The 22500-nt window shown below is 56.8% G+C and overlaps 1 protein-coding gene across 4 annotated transcripts in view; it reads left to right on the top strand.

Annotated features, from left to right (window-relative positions):
* Positions 1 to 22500, top strand: part of ZNF536 (zinc finger protein 536) — a 430531-nt gene that overhangs the window by 32006 nt on the left and 376025 nt on the right. The window contains exon 2 of one of the 4 annotated variants that reach the window (XM_077856538.1): positions 21813 to 21882. The exons of the other annotated variants lie outside the window; for them this stretch is intronic. The gene's annotated coding sequence lies outside the window, so the exon portion shown is untranslated. The remainder of the gene's footprint in view (positions 1 to 21812; positions 21883 to 22500) is intronic. 4 annotated transcript variants of the gene reach the window in all.

Raw genomic sequence — 22500 nt, 5'->3', positions numbered from 1 at the left:
ATTATCAACTTGAGGTATTGGGGAGTGGGCAATGCCACAGCAGGGTCCCGAGATTGCCTAGGGCGGGGATAGTGCAGCTGTGGTCCTGGGCCAACAGCACCGGCATCACCTGGGAACTTGTTGGAAATGTAGGTTCTCAGGCCCCAGGCCCACGGCATCGGCACCTGTGGGGGTGAGGCCCTGCGGTCTGTGTTTTAATGTCTTTCAGGAGATTCGGAGGCAGCTGAGGTCTGAGCACCATGGCTTTAGGACATGTAATGTGGGCATGGCTTTTCCAGGACTGGAGGGATGCCCAGGCCCCATGTCTGCTCTGCTCTAGAACTTTCCCCAGAGGCTGCACTCACAGGCGCTTTAGACCCAAGAAGCCAGGTTACTGCCCGAATTATTTGGTTAAACTACAAAAGGACACACAATGGTCATGAAACAGGAGATACTTTTCACCTTTGCCTTTTTTAGAGTTCCCTTACCGGGGTTTCTCTCAGAAATTTGCCACTTGAGCATTAGGATATTGAACATGAACAGGTGACTTGGATTTTTTTATTTTGTTTAATTTATTTATTTGAGAGAGAGAGAGAGCGAGCATGAGCGCATGAATGGTGGGGAGGGGCAGAGGGAGAAGCAGGCTCCCCGTTGAGCAGGGAGCCCGACTCGGGGCTCCATCCCAGGACCTAGGGATCATGACCTGAGCCAGGGAGACGCTCCACTGACTGAGCCACCCAGGCGCCCCTGGTGACTCAGATGTCTTAAAAACCTGTATTTTAGAGCATGAATTTGGAAGAATTCCATCCATCCTTGCTGCCATCAGTCAGTGCAGCGACGGCTCCAGGACTTTCTCGTCCCGCCGCATGCGACCCTGTCTGGTCGGCGGCCACTCATGTCCAGGAAAGACCTTCCGTGGGGTCCCTCAAGCTGGCTGTTCAGGCTTTGCCGGTGTGGGGGGAGGGCGGCCCGGCGCCGCGGAGCTTCAGTCGGTGTGTCCGTGGGCAGAGGAGTCCGGGCGGTAGGACCCGCGTGCGGGGCTGGGAAGGGGTGGGCCGTGTGAGCGCGGATGGCGGCCCCGACACCTGGGAAGACGGGCCGGGGGTGGCTTTAGGGAAGACAGACGCAGGTTGGCCGGACACCCGTGGCGGCTCCAGAGGGTCCTTCCCTGGGCCGGAGGCCTGTGCTGGGAGCCCACGGCGCAGCCGGCAGCCGGCCCACGCGTGAGGCCCGGGGTCTAGTGAACCTCAACGCCCGGACAGGCCGGAGGCAGAGCCCGCACGCCCGCCCCGTCGGCTGTGCTCCTGGAGGCCTCCCCAAATGCAGCTCGTGCTACGGGAGACTATTTTAGCTGATACATAGATTTAAAAATTTTTAACAGTTGGTATTTTAAGACCTATTAGAAAACTATAACTGGCGCGTCCTAGCTGTGATCTCGCAGCTGTTATTGCTTAAGGTGGGGCTAAGTTGGAAAAGAAAGCGAGTTGATTTAAAGTCAACGCAAGGCCAAGTGTGAAGTCAGTAACCGTTCAGGTGGCCGGGGTCGCGGCCGCAGCCGTGAAGGTGGTCTGTGCAGACTGCGGGGTGGGGACAGCGGCAGGGAGCACCGGCGGAGGGTGCCCGCTGCACCCCTGGCCCCCCCACCCCGGGAGGCCCGGGGGTCGCGGCGGCAGGTGCGCGCCAGGCGCATCCCGGGTGCATGTTTTATTGATACGAGCCCCCCCCCCCCGGCCCCGTGTTTCGTGCTGCTTGTGGGTGCACTTCTGCGTCTGGTGGGCAATGCAATTACTGGCACCGTGGGAGGTCTGCAGGTTCAAAGCTAGCGATGAGAAATGTAGTTCGCCCCTTTCAGAAACGGGGGTTTGGTTTGGGTGGCGACAGGGGTGTTGCATAAAAGAAAACCTCCACCAAGCCATAACCGACCAATGAGAACGCCGAGCTCAGCGCCCCTCCCGCAGCAGAGACCCCCCCAAGTTCCCCGGAGGGAGACGACTGAGCCTGGCTGCTTCTCCTCCGCCCTGGCCACCCGGGACGTGGGGCCGCGAGGTCCAGCCAGAAAGTGGCCCTCGCCCCACGGCGACGCCGGGTTTCCCGATGCCGGGACTCACGATGACAGAAACTCTGGCCCGGACTAGCGTTGGGTGGACCTTGGGGTCCACGTGGAGGCCTCGTGTTGCCTGCGGGGCCGCCAGGGACCCCCTTCCTGGAGCCTTGCTGTCGGCCGTGTTTTGTGTCTAGCATTTCGGGTCGTGGGTGTGGAGAGGGGACCCCGGGCACGAGCAGCCCCGCGCTGCCCTGGGTTGCAGACTTGGAGAAGCAGCGTGGCCGGGGACTGGACGTGCCTCGCTGCAGGTGATGCTCAGAGGGGCCCAGGTGGCCGGTGAGGCGGGGAGGCCCCACAGTGACCCTTCCCTGCGGCGGTGGGGTTGTGGTGGGGACCAGGCACCCGTGGGGGGCTGACCGCCCTGACTCTACTGTGCTCGCACCCGGCCCCCCCTTTCTGTGTGTGTGTCCAGGCGGCTGGCTGGGGTTGGTCGATTCAGTCTTTGAGATATTTCGGGGAGGACTCTGGGGAGGATGGGTCGGGGTGTCCGTCCTTGAGGAGCTGCTGGCCCCGTGGGAATGACCTGGAAAGGCAGGTGCGCCGGGTCACCCTGTCCGGCGTGGGTGCTCAGACGGGGGGCGGGCGGGGGGACAGAGGACCCCACGGTGTGGACGGGCCCGCGGGAGGACATCCCCGGCGGCCCATGAGCCCTGCGAGTGTGTGTCAGACGGAATCGAACGGACCCAGAGTCTGGCTGGTCCCGTGGGTGCCAGGGGTGGGCCCCAGAGCATAATTATTTCGGAAGGCCATGACAGCGTCCCTTCCCTGGCCCGGCGCCCGGCCCGGGCCGTCCCCCACGCTCGGGGACCACCTCCCGTGAGTCGGCGGCGGGGGGCGGGCCCCGGCGCTCCCCGAGACTCCCCGCTCGTTTTATTAACTCGGTGTTGAAGGAGTCACCCATGCTGAGGAAGGAGGGGAATTAAAAATAATGGGGTGTGTGCGTATCTGTGAAAGCGAAGATATAAAGGTAAACGCTACCGTGAATGAGGGTATTATTCTCAACTCAGCGATTCCAGTTTTCTGTACGTTTAGGTCTTTTCTGAATCACTGGGCCACTCAGCCCCACGTCGGAAATTTACTTGTGCTAATCAAACGCTCAGCCCCTCAGCTCTGGTGCCAGAAGTCCCCTATCGCCAAACTTGTGTGTGCTTGTACGTGTGCGCACACGCACTCGTGCACGCGCGCGTGCTTATTTTCCTATATTTACGGATTAAGACCAGACTTGGACTTTCCATTATTGTCTGTCTCTCGGTCGGCCGGTGAAAAGCTTTTCCCTGGATCCTGACCGAGGCATCTTTCTAGAAAGAAACTCTCCGACTGGGCCCAGCAGAAATCCACACGTGTGCACACGCACACACACACACACACACTCGCACATGGACACGCACCCTTCAGACTCCCAGACGGGGAAAAATAACGACCCAACAATCCAGAAACACAGGAGAGGGACTTGGAGTTTTCACTTCCAAGTTTGGCAGCCTGGTGGACTTGAAAGGTTAGCTATGAATAAGCATAATCAGATCTTCCTTTTTGTCCATATTTAATTCAAATGAGACAGCTCCGTGTTGACTTCTAATACGGAAAGGCCACCCACCATGGTGGCGCTCCCAGCCAGTGAAGCCGGCTGGCGAAAGCTTTCTTAAATGGTGCTAATCAGCCCGGGGAGGCCTGCCCTCTATCCCCATCAGTATTCTATAATTCAGATGTGCTGATAACCTGAAATTGAATGTGTCAGGATGCAGGCATCTGAAGGGAAGCGGCAACTGCAGGCTGCGGGCCCGGGTGGCTGCAAGGCAGGGCCTGGGGGAGGGGGCTCCGCAGCCCCCCCCGCCCCCGCGTGTGCATGTGCGCGCGTGTGCGTGCGTGTGTTCTATCCTTCAGGCCCGGGGACCAAGTGGGAGGGAGGTTTCCAGCTCTGAAATATTTATAGGGAATATTTGTGGATCTGGTGTATGTTCAACGGATCCACAGACGTTTTGGCTGCTAAGGGGTGAATGGTAATTTATGATTAATTTTTTTTTTTTTTTTTGTTTAAGCCACGGCTATTTTAAGACCTTTCTCCCACTCTCTCCTATATATGAGACAGACAGACACACACACACACACGCACGCACGCACGCACACCCACCCCAGTCTGGTGAGCACGTCTCACAGGAAAGTTTAACAAAAGAGTCGCTATTGTCACTGTCCCAGCCGGCAGCTGAGGGTCACTTGCTATTTCTATTTTAAACCTTGATTTTTGCAAAGTTTGTCTTTTGACTGTTCTCATTCTAATCAGGCTTAGTTAGGGGATCCGCTCCAAGCTCCACACCAGGCTGTGAGGACAGAGAAAGATAAACCAGAGGGATTAAACAAAAAGTTCTGCTCTGTCAATAGGCCCGTGCGTGCGTGTGAGGCAGAGACAGAGACGGACAGAGACACAGGGAGAGACTGAGAGACACCGTGCGGGTTATGGTGAGGCTGTGGGCTGCCGGGCTGGACTTGGCGTAGTTTGGCGTCTGCGGCTCCCGAGTGCTACGTCCCCAGCCGTCCCCTTGCGCCCATGACCGTGTGTCTGGCCCTCGGGGACAGGACTGGCCGCTCCCCCTGCGGGTTCGGTCCCGCGGGCAGTGCCCAGGTGCCCCCACCCCTGCCGGGATCCCATTCCTCTCCCACTTGGTGGCTTCTTGAGACCTGCATCGACGCCGCCACCCGCCCTCCCGGGACTCTCCCAGTCCCCACCTGTGGCCGGTTAGCGTGAGGTCTCCTGGGCGGTGGCACCTGTCACTGGCCTGGTTTGGAGACATCTGCCCGCATCGTGTCTCTCCTGCCACGTGGTGAGCGACCCCGGGGCCGATGCGGTGTCGACACCCCCTCCCAGTCTTCCGGAGGATGGAACCGGGCAGGTGCCGGTGGGGGTGGGGGGCGGAGGCACAGGTGCAGGTGGAAGTGGCATCGCTTGTAAATGTGTCTCCAGGACCTGGGAGGGCCTAGTTCGGGGCTCCCCTATTCCCAGGGGGCGGGGGCCGCAGGTGGGCAGGAAGGATGAAGGATTCAGGCCATCTTTGTTCACCTTGGGCCACCTGGTGTCACCTGCGTATGTCTCTGCAGGGAAGCGGGTCTGCTCTGCCATTCGGTGGGGGGGGGCGCCCCTCTTGGAAGCCCACGCGCTTCCTTCCCGAGAGGCTGCTGTGTCAGAGGGTGGAGGGCAGGGTCCCGCCGTGTGGCTCCTCGTCTCTGCCCCCGTCACCGTCACTCGGATTGCTGCCACATGGCACGCCACCCGGGAGGACCGAGAAGCTTCCCTGCGGTTCGGACCCCGTGGTGGTTCCCCCAAGGGAACGCTTGGCATGTGTTTAATTATTCATCGGTGTTCCCGTCTGTATCTCTCTGCTCCTTGATTGTTTTGTCTTTCCCTAAAAGTATTTATTTGAAATTCCGTGATCAAAGCCTGAAAAAGCAAAATAAAGCAGGATATTAAAATGAAAAAAAAAATTTTTTTTTTTATTTTAGGAGGTTGGAATGTCAAGATCATTTTTATTAGAAAAGTTTATAAGATGAAGCCACACATTATTTACGTAAACTTCCTATCTCAGGCGTGATCCTCCCACAGCCGGGCTTCTGGGGAGCGATCTTGGCTGGCGTACCTGGATTTAAAATACCTTCTCCTTAAGGCAGGACGAGTTCGTTTTAATTAAAATTAACGTTTTTTTTTTTTCTTCTTCTTCTTCTTGATCGTATTTTAGCACACACATACACACTCGCGCACATCTGTGTTCAGAATTGATAAAGAAAGAACTCTGGTTAAATAATCCACTTTTGTCTGACAACGGAATCCGTTATAGAGGTGCAAATATGCAGAAAGCTATTTGGAAATGCATCCTAGTAGTTGTCAGGTTTTATTATGCAGGAAGGTGTCATGTTTGTTACGAAGCTGAGTGCAGATGGCAGAGTGGAAGAAATGGATCACTAATTTTAACAATGATTAATGAACAGAGATAGAAAATGAATTACATTGGACTATCGGAGGCAAGAAATATTTTTGTGAAAATTTTGACTCATCTGCTGTGCTGTTCTCTGCAAATTATTTTCAGAAATTCTATATGTTGTCAACAGTTGACTGCATTTTCCATTACTGTCTATTTCTGTTCTTAAGTACTTTTGTGTTATTAGAGATACATAATTTCAAAATACCAATACATTCCTGATTACTTAGAGAAAATATATGTAACAGTGTGACTGTTCCATAGACGCCAGCCATAAAAGTCCTGTTTTATAATAATCTTTCATTCTTCCTCATTTTATCACTACATTAGGAATGTTTGATAAAAAAGAGAGGGAGGGGGCGGGACTCTCCTGGCGCACGCAGAATAAAGAGAAAAAAAAAAAAAGGAAGCGAAGGTGGTGATAAAAATGCGGGCTGGTCTGGGGCTGCCCCAGGGCCTGCCCTCCGGGGCCCTTGTCCAGCCGCCCCTGGGGGCAGGGGCTCACCCCCCGCCTGGCGCCCTGCCGTGCCGTCCCCGGGGGGCTGCCCCCCCCCCAGCACCCTGATCCCCCCGTCGGCCGTCGTTGGGGCCCGGGAAGGAGTCACCGGATCCTGAAGCCGTCCTAGAATTTCCTCCTCCGGTGGCTCCTCAGTCCAGTCCTGTCTGCTCCGGTGGCCCCGGTGTCGACAGCGAGTTCTTATGGGGCTTCACGCGGGCGGCAGTCGGGTTTTCTCCATCAGGCTCATCAGTGATGGCGCGTGCGCGTGTGCGAGCGTGTGTGTGTGTGTGTGTGTGTGTGTGTGTGTGTGAGCTCCGCAACTGAATACGTTTTATTTGGTTATGATCTCTGCTCTCCGTGGTGGGCACCCCGTTTCCGTTTTCTTTTTAAGATTTTATGTATTTATTCCTGAGAGACCTGGAGAGAGGCCGAGACACAGGCCAAGGGAGAAGCAGGCTCCGCACGGGGAGCCCGACGTGGGCCTCGATCCCGGGACCCCGGGGTCACTCCCTGGGCCCAAGGCAGCCGCTCCCCCGCGGAGCCCCTGGGCGTCCCACATGGGAAGGCAGACTGTGACTGTCCCCTCCTTTCTTCCTTTTGATCCCCGATGTGCTGGCTTCGGGGCACCTCATTTTCCTGGGACTCCCTGCAATCGAGAAACGACCCAGTCGGGTTGGGATCCCGAGGTGTCATCGGCGGGCCCTTGACATCGCAGCAGGAGCCCCTTCGGTGGGGACGTGAGCGAACTTCACGGCGAGCGCTTCGGGGCTCCGGCCACGTCGGGGGACCCTGCGTCTGCCGACCCTGGTGCCAGGATGTAATCCTTGGCCTGGAGGGTAATCTGTGTTAGAACCTTCCAGAATAGACCCCGCACAAGGTCCTGGCCGCTGTCGAGGCTCTCCCACGGGTGGAATTCTCCCGAGACGAGAGGACAGGGCGCCGGCCGACCCTCGTGGGAAGCCCTCCCGGGAGGCGCTGGCCACGCGGGGTCTGGCCTGCACGCGGCGAAGCTGCCTCCTGCGAGCTGCCTGGTGTCTGAGCAGACGGACGATCTGTAACGACTTCCTTCTCCTGCAAACGAGCCTTCCAAGTTTCCAACTTGACTGTTTTATTTATGCTCTTGACCTGTGAAAACAAGCAGGCTGTTTAAAAAGCAAAAAGTACTTGCCATGATTAGAGTACTTAGAGTCGAAATAAATTGCAGAATGAAGAGGACATTCCTCGTCGCTCCAGGAGAAAATGTCGCGGAGGTTTTGCTTCTCGAGGAGACTCTGGGGGTGGGTGCACGGGGGGGGGGGTGCACCCATCTCAGCGGCCCCGGGGGGCCCCAAGGAAGGATTCCAGTGATTTCCCCTCTTCCTGCTTTTAGGTGGCAGGAAGATCCTGGGGAACGTTTAAAACGCGTTTGCGAGCGGTTCTAAGTAGTTTGCATATAATTATGGTCCTGATGGGAAAACACTTTGGAAAAACAACTAGTGAAACAATGCGAGTCCTGCTCAGGTTACACGGCATATGCTAAACACCGAGGAAACACACGCAGTCTTTAGCGAACAAGGTAGGGAATGCTCCAGGGAGCCAATTTAGAGTGTGACTTAAGGCGAGCGTGGCTTTTCGCGTCTCTTTCTTCCGGCAAGAGGACTGCGTCGCCGTGGGTCCCCGGGCTTCTCCCGAAGCCGCCGCGCCCGCCGGGGTGACCCCGGGCACAGGCCTGTGCACCGGGTGGGCGTTGGGGGCGCGCAGAGCATCGTGGCCCAGCGAGGGGCTCCGAGGGTGCGGGGCTCGGCCCCCGGGGGGAGCTTAGCCGTGTCGCCGAGGAGGGCAAGCACCCAAGCACCCAAGCACCCAAGCCCCGGCAGGGAGGCCGAGAGTCCTGGCTTGGCCGTTAGAGGAAGTCACGAGGAGTGAACGGCAGATCGTAGGCGATCCACGTGGGAGACAAGGCGACTCCTGGGTATAGAACCGTCTCCACCATTCGGGGGGCGGGCAGGGGGGCTGCGGAGGAGGCGGGAGGTCGGGTGCAGGGATGGCCCGTAGGAATAACTCGAGGGCCCTCGAGGGGCAGACGTTCGGGTCTGGGCGCCAGGAAGCGAGTCGGCGCTCAGGTAACAGGAACATCTGGTCCTTTGCCCCGAGCACCTGCTCACGCTGCCCCCTCGGCCGCCCGCCCGTCTCCCGGTGCAGGTGGAGGAGCCGCGCCCGTGCGCGTCGGGCTCCGCGTGGCTCCCAGGCCTGTCCCGGGGCCCACCTGGTCCGCTGCCTCCCGGCCGCCGGCAGTTGGGTGGCCCTTCGGCGCGCGTTCCCGGCTTTCCCTGGGTGTCCGTTTGTGATCCCCCCCACGGTGGGCTGGACCCACTCACCACATCAGACCTGCACAGCGAAGTGATTTGAGGATGGTTTCAAGAGATCCATCTCAACGGGAGAGCCCGTGCAAGCCGCCGGAGAGGGACTCACGCTCACGCGCACACCCTCGCTGGCGCCTCCGAGGCCTGCACGTTGGGGTTGGTGACACCCACGCGTGGAAACACAAGGCCGCTCTGCGCGGACGCCGGTCTCCAGGCAGGTGCTCCGGGCGAGCCCTTTTCGCCTCCCAACCCCAGAAACATACATTTAAGTTCCGCCGACTTGAGTAATTATAATGAAATTGCCTATAGCCTGCGCCGGAGAATATTCAGGATGTCTGTCATCCTTCTATTACCTCAGGTAAATAACTGATTGACCTTTTTGGGGCTCTGATACTTTACTAATCAGAACCTGAAATCTGTATAACAACACTTCATTTACTTGATAGACAAAAGAACAATTGCACTTGAAGTAATGTGATTTCTAAATAGACACTGCCTGTCAAAAATAAATGCATTAGAAGTAAAATGTAGCTCAAGGAGACAATTAGCAAACAGAGGTGACACGGTAAACAGGTGCACCCATTATTCCCAAAGCTTGTGGCAATATATTCGCGTCTTTTGGAGTGATGGAAGATCATGTGACGGTTTGGTGAATTATCTCTCGGTATCATCTGACTGATGCAGCCGCCGCTGTTGCAGAACATTTAAAAATGCATCTCACAAATTACATGGTAGCTGGGAAAAAAAAATTGCAGGTTTTTTTTTTTTTTTTTTTTTTTTTTTTAAGAACAATGCTTTTCTAAAGCAATGCGCTAGCATACGTAATTTTTCATTTGAAAGGATGGAGACCATTTCATTATGCTGGGTATACAGTCGGTTAAGGTTGTGCAAATTCATTACAGTGTTTGTTAATGTATAAAACATTTTCCATTCTGGTTTTAGTGACATTGGATTTTTTTTTTTTTTTTTATAATGTGCTGTTTCTGAAACATCTGCCATCCTTGTTACCTGTGGGCAGAGGACGGAGAACGTACTCTTTCTAAGAATGTTTATAGAATCTTTACCAAAATGGAAAATCTTGGAAGATGAGAGGGGAAAAGGACTTTTTTTCCTCGCCGCCCCCCCCCCCCTTCTTTTTCTGTCAGTTGTTAGGTTTGAGTTTTCTGGAATAGAAACTTTACAAACGGGGGGAGGAGGGGGGACCTGCCATTGGCTGCTGAACAAGCCAGGCTTGGAAAAGACCAGGCTTTCTCGGGGCCGCTCTGTCCCCCGTGTTTGCACGCCCTGCAGTGGGTTCTGGGCTCAGAGTGCATGTTCTTGAAGACTTCCCCGATTATTTTTCATCTTTCATCTTTGCTCTTTTTTTCTTTTTTTTTTTGCTTGAGGGCCCCATGGCTTTGGCATTTACTATTTCTTCTTGTTACCATAAGGATCCCAGGAAGACAGTGTGAAATATTTTTACTTGGCCTCCAGATCGGTCCACCCTTGACTCTTCTTGGCCTTGTCCAGAATAGCTGGAGAGCCAAACTTACTAGGGATTCAGAGGTGGCCATTGAGGAGGACCGCCGTGTTGGGATGGCACCTTGTGTCCCGGGAGAGAACTGAAGACAACACCACAACCCCTGGTCACCATCCCAACTCCACCCACCATCCCTCCCCACCCTGCAGGGGAGGCGGTTCATGTCCTCCTTGCACCTCTGTCTGGTGCCTCATCGGTCCTTCCCAGGGCGTCGGGTTTCCATGTGGGAGACACAAGGATGGGGCCGTGCAGGGATGTCCCACTGGAGATGGGGATGTCCCACCGGGATGGGGATGTCCCACCAGGGATGGGGATGTCCCACCAGGGATGGGGATGTCCCACTGGGGATGGGGATGTCCCACCAGGGATGGGGACGTCCTCCGGGGAGATCCTTTGCCAGGCTGTGTGTGGGGCAGCTACACCCTGAGCAGCGAGTGCAGGCCTGGCCGCCCTGGGCTCTGCTCTGGAGCCACGGGCCGGGTCACCTCGGGAAAGGAACCGACGAGAGTGACAGCGGAACCGTCGTGCACACGAGTCAGGCCGGGGCTAAGCGAGCGCTCCAGACGTGCGGCCTGCACCGTGCCCCAAGCGTGATTCATGAAGAGCAGCCCGGGAGGTGCTCTGGGAGGCGTTGGGGCATCGAGTCGCCAGCGAGGTGGTGGCCAGGACGCTCCGGAGGAGCCCTGGCCTCTGAGCGCCGGGGAGATGGCCCGCTCTGCAGGGCGGAAGCCTTCCGCTGGGCTTCTTCAAAGCTGCTCCTTCCCGCTTCCCTTCATTCTCTTGACACCAATACAGTTGTTCAGAGTAGCTTTGGGGGTCCAGAAAAATCGAGTGGGAAGTACAGCTCCCATCCCGCCCGCCTCCGTGTCCCCCCATTATTCACGTCTACGTCAGGCTAATGCGCTTGTTCTAATTGATGGGCCTACATTCATACGTGATCGTGAACCAAAGTCCGTCGTTTACATGGAAAGACCACTCTGCTGCTGGTGTGTGTTGTACGGGCCTGGGCAAGGGAGAGGTGACGGGCACCTGCCACTGTCGTTGCACACCGGATAGTTTCACTGTCCTACGATCCCCCATGCTCCATCATCTACTCATCCCTCCTCCCCTTGCCTCTTGGCAACCACAGGTGGTTTTTTTTTTTTTTTTTTTAACTATCTCCTTTGTTTTGCCTTTTTTTCTAGAATGTCAGAGTTGGAATCACACGGGATGTCTTCTCTTAGGATTGGCTTCTTTCACTTAGTTATACGTATTTATGGCTCCGTCATGTCATTTCGTGGCTCGATAGCTCACCTCTCTCTGTCGTTGAGCGCTGTTCCATTGTCTGGAGCTGGAGGTGCCACGGTTTATCCGTTCTGTGATTGAGAGACATCTTGGGTGCTTCCGTGTTTTGGCAATCTCCAGTAGAGCTGCTATGCACAGCTGTGTGCGGGTTTTTGTGCGGAGGCAGGTTTTCACCTCCTCTGGGTACCTACCGAGGAGCAGGGGTGTTGGACTGGACGGGAAGGGTGTGTTTGGTTGTGTGAGAAACGGCCAAACTGTCTTCCGAAGTGGCTGTGCCACTCTGCGTCCCCACCAGCCGTGGATGAGAGATCCTGTTGTTCCGGGTCTTTGCCAGCATTTGGTGTCTGTGTTTTGGGTTTCAGTCATTTTAATAGGTGTGTAGTGGTATCTCGTTATCGCTTGCATTCGCATTCCCTGAATGCCACACGATGCCGAGCGTCTCCTCATGTGCTTATTTGCCATCTGTAGATCTCCTTTGGTGAAACATCTAGACTTCCTGCCCCTTTTTAATTGGCCTGTTTGTTTCTTGTTGTTGAGTTTAAAGAGTTCTTTGTATATTTTGGACACCGGTCCTTTATCAGATAGCTATTTAGCTAAGATTTTTTTTGTTCCCTCCCAACATGTGCCTTTTTTTCCCCCTCTTAATGCTTTTCCTTTGTAATACGTGCGTAATACTTAGCCAGCTGTTGGCAAATTGAACACCAATAAGAAATAAATTTATTAAAAAACAAATAAAAATAAAGGAAACTCCATAAACAGTAAAAACAAAGACAAACAAACAACAACAACAAAAAACAACCAACTTAGCCAGCGCGGCCAACGGCCTCTATTCTCATATGGCCGAGTAGCATCTACTTACACTTGAGACCTGGGGTTTTAGGACATGTGAAGTCAGAGACACACCTGCAGTGTGTCCTCAGCTGTGTTTATGAACTTACACATGTATGCGCACGCACGCAGACATGCAGGAAAGAATAGGAAGAAATGTGCCAAAATATCAAAGCAATCACACCAGCTGATAGAACTATGGGTTGTCGTTATTTTCCTCTTTGTGGTTTCTCGTATGTTCCAGATTTTCTAGAAGTGAGCCTAGTATTACTTGAATAATCAATTTTTGTACTGGTAAAAGTAAATGAGCTGAAAAAAGCAACACCTGTAAGAGGAACTCCCAGAGTGGCTCAGTTAAAACTTGTGCAACTTTCACTTTGACTGCAGAGAATATCTCTGGAACCCACATGTCCAGAGTGATAGTGGTGACAATGCATTTCCTCTAACTGCCTGCTTCAGAAGACCGGGGGCTTTATTTTATTTTATTTTATTTTATTTTATTTTATTTTATTTATTTATGAGAGACACAGAGAGAGAGGCAGAGACTCAGGCAGAGGGAGAAGCAGGCTCCTTGCAGGGAGCCCGATGCAGGACTCGATCCCAGGACCCCAGGATCATGCCCTGAGCCGAAGGCAGATGCTCAACCACTGAGCCCCCCGGGGCGTCCCAACAGGGGGCTTTCTTATGGCCAGATTTGGTGGTCAAAACAGCCTGATGTTTCGCTGAGCCCTCACTGGGCAGCATACAACGTAAACAGAGGGCAAACTACGCTTGCATACACTTTTAGACTTCTAGTAGCCACATTACGAGTGGCTAAGGGGGAACAGGTGAAGTTGATTTCAAGACTATATTTTTAGTGTATCCAGAATATCATGGTTTCAACAGGTAGAAAGTATCAAGAATGAAGCATTTTAGGCTCTTCTGAATGTGATGTGTGTCTTGGGCCCAGGGCTCATGTCAGTCGGGCCGGGGGTAGGTGCTCAGTAGCCACACGGGGCCGGTGGCCGTCAGATGGCCGGTGCGCTTGCTGTCACGTCCCGGCAGCGCCGGCCAAGCAGAGCACCTGAGCGGCCACGTTCCTGCGGTAAGTGTAGATGAAAGAGAGAACAGGCGCTTTGCGCTTTCCGGTTATTTCCCATTTCTTCTTCAAGATAAGCTACTCCATAGACACCTTGTGATTTGTTGATGATACGCAGTCTCTTCCATGGAGGGATAAATATTTTTAATTCGTGCGCTGATAGGATTTATTCCAGAGCATTTGCAGTTTGGGGGATTCTTTTTTTCTTTTCTTCTTTACCGTACCTATCCCCCGTCTGGGGGCCAGGGTGGTCCAGTTTGCCAGCCCCGTGGAGTGTTGCTCGGGCTGATGCGGGACCTGCCTTCTCCGGGGCGGGGTGAGAGCCGGGGCCGGGTTGGGCAAAGACATGGGGTGTGTGTGGGGGGGCGGTCAGAGAACAGCCTCGGGGCAGAGCTGGGTGCCCCTCCTGGGCGTGAGCCGCGTGGGAGCCGTGCGCACGTGGCCTGTGCTTCTTACCCTACGAGCTCAGCCTACAGGCTGGGTCAGAATTCCCCATCTTTTCTCCTTCTCAGGGCTGGTTTGACGATGAATTAATTGTAGGTTGGGGGACTTGCAAGCGAAATTCAAAGCCAACAAACTTCAAAAGGACGGAGTTGGGGGGGATGTGGTGGGTGGGGGGGGACCGGGGCCGACTGGGGCCCTGGTGGCTGCGGGGTGGGTGGCACGGGCTCTCCACGCGTCTTCAGAGGGGACGCCGAGTGTCTCAGGTTGTCCCTTGGAGGCTCCGTGGCAAAACTTTGGGAATCGGGGTGACAGGCGGCGGCCTCCAGAACAGCTCGCTCTCCCCTTCGCCAGCAAAGCGCGAGCCCAGTGGAACGCGGAGTTAAACTTGGAATTTCTTGGCAAGGGTTAATAATCAATGTAGATCTCCTAACAAAGGAGATGCAGCCTTATTATACTGGGAAAGTTTTTTTTCTTAACTGTCAGTGAAGCAGTACTAATTATTACTCCAGTGTAAATGAGGTCATTTCCTATTAAGAGAACAAAATGCTTAGCCTCGCCTTGCCAATTCATACCAACTATTTTTCACACATACTCAGCTTTTTAGTTTTTTTTTTTTTTTAAATTTTGATAAAATCCATTCATTTGTATTAGAAAAGTGTAAACCATCGCAATAATAGTTGCCCGTGATTACCCAGATGAGCTTTTGTAATGTGTGGGTTGTTTGAATACCATGTGTTAGCTATGGAACAATTAGGCAGCTGAATGGATCTTTAAAACAATCAGATACTTTTATCTCACTGAAAAAATACATTCCTTGGATGTGTACTGTTAAACCGTAAATTCCGGGCAACGTTGAACTCACGGCACGAGAAGAACTTTCGGGTATGTGTCGATGGAGGACAAAAAGACATCCAAATATCTTGTCTTCGTGTTTTCATTTTTTTTTATGCAAGCAAAAAGATTTAAGGAATATTGTAGCAAACAAAGGGTAATTGTTTTAGCCCAGATGTTCCTTTTGCACAACAAGCAGGTTACAATGTTCCCACAGAGCTGATGAGCCCAATCAGGGAAATGATTAAAAATTGATTTTGTCCCTGTAATTACAGTATGTAAACTACTTAGCTTGGATTGCAAAGGAAGTGATTTTCTAATTACGTATATACTCTGGTGTCTAATGATTGGTTTTTTGAAGTAATGAAGAGAGAGCACTAACGACTCCTTGGTGTTCTGTTGTTTAAGAAAGACCATCTTTAGAGTAAGCAGCAACAGACAAAGAGTTTAAATTGAATTTTCAACACTGTTAATGTGCACATGGATTTGTTTATTAAAGAGACAGGGAAGTAATTTGATTGGCTCTGAGCATCTTGGCTTTTTTTTTTTTTTTTTTTTTCCGTGCTAAAGCATGTAAAAATACATGCACCGGGGCGCAGGCTGACGGGAAGAAGGCTCCCGCTCCTTTCATCATCCCAGCGCCCCGGCTGCCACGGCGGGCCTCAGGTTCCTGCGCGCGTCTGATGTCTGTGTATCCTGAAAGCATTTAGATCGAACAGGTATCAGGTGGCTCCCGCATCAAAGTTACCTTTGTTTTAAAACGAAAGAAGAGGCTTCCCTCGGAAGCACGTCTGGGCAGCCCGCGCTCCGCGATGGAGCGTTCGAGACATCCCACGGTGCCGAGGGCCCGCGCCCGGCCGCCCGGCCCACGCGCTCACCCCGCGCGGACCCCACGGGCCCCCGGAGCAGGCGTGGGGCCCGAGCGGCGGACAGGCTGGGGCCCCGGGGCTCCTTCTTCGGTCGGGACACTCGGGGGCTGATGACTTGTGGCTCCCGGGCACCTGTTCTGGCGGAAGTCGGAGGGCGGGGACCGATCCTCCGCGGGCGGCCGTGGCCTCCGAGGTGACCCTGGGGCGGAGGCCAGTGGAGCCGCAGGCACCTGCCTCCGGGAAAGCCCGTTCCTTACTCGCAGTTACTAAGGGGCGGGGGCGCAGCAGGTGGGGGGCTGCGCGGGGGCACCGGGCCGGCTCGGAGGCAGGTCTCGGCCGGTTCGGATGCCCTCTGCAGGCCCTGGGCGTAGGGGCTGGGTCTAGTGTCCCGTGTCAGAGCCTGGGTCTCGAGGGCAGGGGACAGTGGCCCCGGGTCGGGGGCTGGCAGAGGACGCGGCGGCTGGGGCGGGGGCAGGGCATCGGGGGCTCCCAGAGGAGCCGTTAGCTCTCCTTGGGGACCGGCGGGTCCTGCACGGGGTGGTCCCCGGGAGGCCAGGGGGGCCCGGAGGCCAGAGCATCAGGAGCCCACGGAAGCGACAGCGTCGCCCGTGGCCAGGGCCCTGGCCGTGACGAGCATGGCGACCCCGCGTCCCCCTCACTCCTGGCGCCCACTTGGCACTCTCACCGGCTGTGCGTGGTGGGCACCCCGAATCCGCGTGCTTCCCGCCATCGGCCGGCTCCCGCCCCACGCCGAGGCCGCACCGCCTCTCACCTGGACAACTGGGCGGCCTCCGCCGGTCCCCCTGGGACTCCCCTCTCAGCCCTTCCGGTGTCCTCCCCGTAGCAGCCAGCCTGGCCCCCGTACAGTGTGAATCACATCAGGGGGTTCCCCTGCCCAAAACCTGCCCGTGGCTCAGAATGAAATCCCAGTGTCCTCCCGCCTGGCCAGGTATGCCCGTCCCCTCCCACCCCTGCTCGCCAGCGCGCCCTGGGCACTCGGAACATCTTGCTGCCCCTTGGATGCACCGTCTCCTTCCTACCCCGGGGCCTTTGCACTCACTGTTTGTACCACTTACAGAGTTTTCCCCCAGATTGTCACAGTGCTCGCTCTTACTTTAGTCAGGATTTTTTTTTTTTTACTCTGACGTCACCAGTTAGAGAGGGTCTGTGTTACCTTATCGAAAACCGTCTCCATCCACGTCCATCCTTTTCCTTGGCTTTATTTTCTTCTTACAGCGCGTTATCCACTGACATTATATTTTGCCTTTATTTATCTTTCCTTTGAAGCTGCTCACTAAACATAGGTCCCACCCGGACAGGGACACGGCTTATCGCCGGGTCCCCAGAGCCCAGCCGAGGGCCTGGCACACTGGATGCACTTGGCAGGTCGTGCCCGAATGACACCAGTTCCCTGGGCCTCTTCCCAGGGCAGCAGCTCTGGCCGGGACCCCTGTCCTGGGGTCACGTGCAGGGACGATGGCTCTGCCCCTTGGGGACACCTTCGACCCTGAGAGTTCACGGAGAAGGAAAGCGAGAATCAGGGCACATCGAGTCCATGTAGGGGAGCCATAGGGTTGTGGCAGGGTCCCTGCCCCTGGGGCCCACGGGTTCCTGAGCGCGGGGCTGGGAGGGGGACTGGGACCCGGGATGGGGTGCAGGCCGCACAGAAGGCCGAGCTCCTCCTCCGGCCTCCCTCCGGGACAGCAGGGCTCCCAGGCGGGCCAGGTCCCCCGAGGGCAGGGCGTTATCTGCAGGTGCTCGGCCTGCGGGGACGCAGAGGGAGGCCAGCTGGTCCCCGTGCCCGGAATCCTTTCCCGACGCTTCCCTGGCAGGAGAGGCCCGGATGTGGCTCCCATCTGCCCCAGGCTGCACAGGCGCCCCAGGCCCCTCAACTCCCCGGGCGCGCGGGGGTGCAGCGTGGGGCCCTCGGAGCGGAGCCCCTGCCAGGGAGGGGCCTTAGCCAGCTCCCTTCTCTGCATCCTCCCTGCTGCCCCTGCCTCCCATTCCCGCCCGCCCCTTCCCGCCGCCTCCTCCTCCTTCCTTTCCTTCCTTCCATCACCCCCGTCCCTCCCTTGGACTACTGGCCCCTCTCCCCCTTCCTTCCTTCCTTCCTTCCTTGTTTCCTTTCTTCCTTTCATCTTTTCTCCCTCCCTTCCTTCCATCCTTCCTTCTTCCTTCCATCCTTCCTTCTTCCTTCCATTTTTCCTTTCTTCCGTCTTTCCTTCCTTCTTTCCATCCATCTTTCTCTTCCTTTTTTTTTTTAAACATTTTTTAAAAAATTTTTATTTATTTATGATAGTCACAGAGAGAGAGAGGCAGAGACACAGGCAGAGGGAGAAGCAGGCTCCATGCACCGAGAGCCCGATGTGGGATTCGATCCCGGGTCTCCAGGATCGCGCCCTGGGCCAAAGGCAGGCGCCAAACCACTGCGCCACCCAGGGATCCCCCTTCCTTTTATCCTTCCTTCTTTCCATCTTTCCTTCTATCCTTCCATCCTCCCTTCCGACTTTCCTTCCATCTTCCCTTCCTTCCCCCCTTCATCCATCTTCCCTCCTTCTGTCCCCATCCTTCCACCTCTACTCCCTCCCCCTCCCTCCCCCACCCAGCAGTTCCTGACTCGCCCTCCACCAGAGCTTAGGGGCGAGGAGGTGACTGGGATACGGGCTGTTCCCATGAGTGGGCAGGTGACACAGGGACAGCCCCAGTGAGCGGTAGCTTGTTACTGGGACGGCCTTCCAGTCACGTGGTGGCCAGAGGGAGACGGGCGTGCAGTGACTACGGGAGGGCAACGGGTTGGCCCTGAGGAAGGCTCTTGGCGTCTAACTCGGGGCTCCTTGCCGGGGCCCTGGAGGTGGCGGGGCCACGTCTCTGCTCCTGTCTTGACCTGCTGGGCACCATCCCCTCCAGCGCCCGTGGGCTCCCAGCTGGGCTTCTGGCCAGTGAAAGCGTCCCTGCTCAGAGCCCCCCGTCTCCCCTGGGGGAGCTCGGGAGGATAGGTGTGCCCCCCCCGCCGCCTCCCCCCAAGGGACTCCCCCCAAGGGACTGGGCAGAGCTGCTTTGCCCACTGGGTTGCAGGGATGGGGCTGCCGCCCACTGCGCCAGGCCCCCCCCACCGTCTTCCTGGCCTCCCCTCTCCTCTCTAAAGCCCTTTCCCTCGGAGGAGCCCCTCCCAGTGCCCCCGCCCCGGCTGTCCTCCATGTCCCCTCTCCTCCTGCTTGAAGCTGCGTCCCCTGTGCTTCTTCCTAGAACCTGCTGGCCTGTGTGGCAGGGCCTCGGACCTTCCCGCTCGCCTCCATCTGTCTCCTCGGAGGGCCCTGCCGCACCGTCACGCCCCCGCAGGTGCCTCGGCCTCTGACCTTCCACCCTCATCCCAGGTGCCCCGGCCTCTGACTCACTGTGCCCCCAGGCCCCCCTGCAGGTACCCCAACCTCTGACCCTCCACCCGCCCCTGCAAGTGCCCTGGCCTCTGACCCACCGTGCCCCCAGACACCCTTGCAGGTGCCTCGACCTCTGACCCCCTCGCAGGTGCCCCAACCTCTGCCCCTCCACCCGCCGCCGCAGGTGCTCCGGCCTCTGAGTGCCTCTAGGCCCCCTCCCGGGCCTGCCCGCTCTTCACGCACCTGAAGTGTGTGACACGGAGCAGACCTGCCCCCGGGCTGCCGGGGCCTGGCACACAGTCCCTGTGAGTCACTGAAGGAGTGGGTCTGAGCTCATTTTCAGGTGCCAGCGGCAGAGGGTGAGGTCGCGGGGCCTCACCTGTGTTTCACGGGAGAGCAGGGCTTATCAAGTTACAGTAGGTGGCATTTCAGGCCCTGGGACTTGTCTGTGCGCTGATTTTTGGGGGGGTGGCCGCGACCCGCCGTGCCTTTCGCTGCCTCTGTGCTTTGCCCGCCCCACCCTTCCTCACCCACCTGGCCTTTGGGCGCTGTCTCCTGGGTGGCCCCCTCCTCCGTCCCCCCAGCACGGGGTCCGTGTGGGAGGCGGGGGCAAGGGGAGGCCTCATGCCACGGGCCTGTTTCTGGTTATGTCACTCTGTTCTCGCTAATGTGAGTACCGCTTGCCCCGGGACAGCTGTTTCTTTCATTGAGTGAGACAGTCAGTGGGCTGGCTTTCTCCTCCCCCCACCGCAGTCGAGAGCATCTGACGTGCCCACCTGCGCCCAGCCTGCAGTGACTGTGAGGACACCAGACAGGCGCAGCCCTCTAGAAGGTTCAGGGGCACTAACTCGACTTCCTCTCCCGAGACCCCAGCTGGCCTCTGAACACGGGCTCTGCGGCTCAGCAGCAGGAAGCTTGTAGGGCCAACCGTGCCCCGGCGGGCCAGCCACCTGTGCATGAACCCCCTCACTGCTAGGGAGCCCGTAGGAGGGCCCAGCCCCAGGCCAGCCACGGACCTCACGCCGGGGCCTTGGTGGCTGGAAGGCCAGGGGTCCCATCACTGCCCCGACGGCAGATTGCTGGGGCCACTGAGGTTGGGATCGGTGGTGTCAGGCTGGCCGGCACATGGATGCGGGACTCCCCCCGGTGAAGTGTCCCCCTGTTCTCCCTGTGGCTGGAATCCACAGAACTTCCGCGTGACCAGCCCCTGGGGAACAGTCCCAGGATCGTGCAGGCCGTGAGGCTGCATAGAAGATCTGAGCCTGTCCCCCATCCCTAAACGTGAAGGGTCTTGTGAGCAAAGCACGTCGGTCTTCCCAGACCCATCCCAGACGGGATGCTGGGGTCTGCTCTGCACATCCCTGGGACGGACCCGAGGAAGCACAGCATCGAGCACGTGTTGTCCCCTCTCTGGGTTTTGATGTTGAATGATACGGAAATAGCAAAATGCAGCAGATCATGTGATGAGGAGAAATGGAAGCAGGGTGGAGAGAGACCTTGCTTGTGGCGGATGCGGGAGGCCTACACCTTGGCCGTACGTCTCGAGACAGGCAGGCAGGGGTGTTTGCACCGAGCAGCGTCCCTGCACACGCCCCGCACTCAGTCAGCACACGCCCTTGGGGTGCCAGGAGTCACCCTGGAGTTGGACGGGGTGTTGCAAGCCGGTGATTCTGTGTCCAGGTTTCGAGGTCCTGGGCCGGGGCTGCCCCCACGGGCTCTCTGAGTGTACCTTCTGGTTTCCCATTCGTAGGCACGCCCTTGAGCCCCCTGAATTCCGCCTCTCTAACACCAGAAGGTGCAGCTTCGGGCTTGGCGAAAGGTGGCTCAGCAAGAGGGAGCTTTTGCTTTCCCTGTAAGGCCCCTCCCATGAATGGGGTTCCCAGCTGCGCTGGGCTGGCCCCGAGGGGCGGCCTGGAGATCTCGGGCGGGGGCCTTGGCTTGATGATCCCAGGCCACAGCTCGGGAACCCCTGTGGGCAGGCCCCCCCCCCCCCCCCCCCCCCGGCTTCCCTGCAGGCCCCCGCCTCCTGCGCTGCTGGAGGAGCTCGTCTACATGGGGCTTACTCCACTAATGGGACTGGAGAACAGAAAACGCCTAACTGGCCCCTGCTTTCCGGGTCTTGGTTCGAGAGGGAAGACTTGAGGCCACACAACACCCCCAAGCCTGGGGCAGTTGCAGGTTCCTGGGTCGGACTCCCTGAATGTCCCCCAGCCCCCGGCCACCGAACTGCTGTGGTCCCTTGAGATTTGGGTGGAACTGTGGTCTAGTGAAGGGGGCTCCTTAAACCAGGGTGGGGGAAAGAACCCCTGAGAACTTCCTCAGTTCCTGAACCTTCAGAATTCTAGAGAGAGGGAGAGAGAGAGGGAGAGAGGGAGAGAGGGCCCGCCCGCCCGTCTATGCTTATTTCTTCTGTCCCATCCGGACAAGAAGCTGTTCGATGCCCCGCCCCCGTCTCTTTTTGCAGGTGGCAATTTCCCATTAAAAGGGGCTGAGCAAATTGGGTTTATTGCAGCAAAGGTCACATAGTTCCCAGTTTTAAATTGCTCCATGGATCGAGGCAGTGGGGCTATTAAATATTGTTAAGACTCCTGACTAGCCTGGCACATTGTCACCTTGGATGCATGCTGTGTACCTGTCTTGCTGACGTCGATGTGTCCGGCATGGAGACTTGCTAACAGGTCCTGTTTTTACAGTTCCCGCACACCACGGCCCTCAGAATACCCTTCAGCCAGGAGGGAGCTCCGTTGCTCTAAGACTTGCCTGGTAAGGAACGTCGTCTCGTAGTTCGTGGAAGTGGTGTCTGTCTGTGAGTCTGTGGGTTCTGGAGGCTGCCCTCGTCCTGGGGCTGCAGACCCCCCCACCCCGGGCCGGGTAGGAGCTCGCCCAGAGGCTCCCTTCTCCTCCCTGCACCGAGTCGGGTTGTGGAGAGGCTTCTGGACTCAACGTTCTCTGGGATCGAGTGTGGGTCCCGGGGCTTCCAGGGGGGATGACTGTATGATGACACGCTCCAAAAGTCTCAGAGTGGGGTCACAGCTGGGGTCGCCGCTCTGCAAGCTTGACTTCTTTCTCTCTGTGTGACATCCTTAAGGGTCGCTGTCCGCCGGTGGGGCTGCTGCCCAAAGCCAGGCGGCCCCATCTGAGCACCACCTGCGGCCCGTGTCCCCATCACCCACCGTGTGGGTCGGCGGCCCGGGCCCAGGCTCGGAGGAAACTTGTCCCAGAGCAGCTTCGCGTCTGTCATCCCAGAGTCAACATCGCAGACTCCGTCACGGAGTGCTTTCCTGGCATCGAAGCTGAGAAAAACCCACCGCGCCAACGAAGGGGCAGGGTTTGCATTTGATGCCTGCAGCCGCCTCATCAGAGCTCCCCGAGATACCGCCG

Source organism: Canis aureus, chromosome 1, assembly GCF_053574225.1.
Source record: "Canis aureus isolate CA01 chromosome 1, VMU_Caureus_v.1.0, whole genome shotgun sequence".
Classification (NCBI taxonomy): Eukaryota; Metazoa; Chordata; class Mammalia; order Carnivora; family Canidae; genus Canis; species Canis aureus.
The sequence above is the reverse complement of the archived record's forward strand: the minus strand, read 5'-3'. Positions and strand labels throughout refer to the sequence as shown.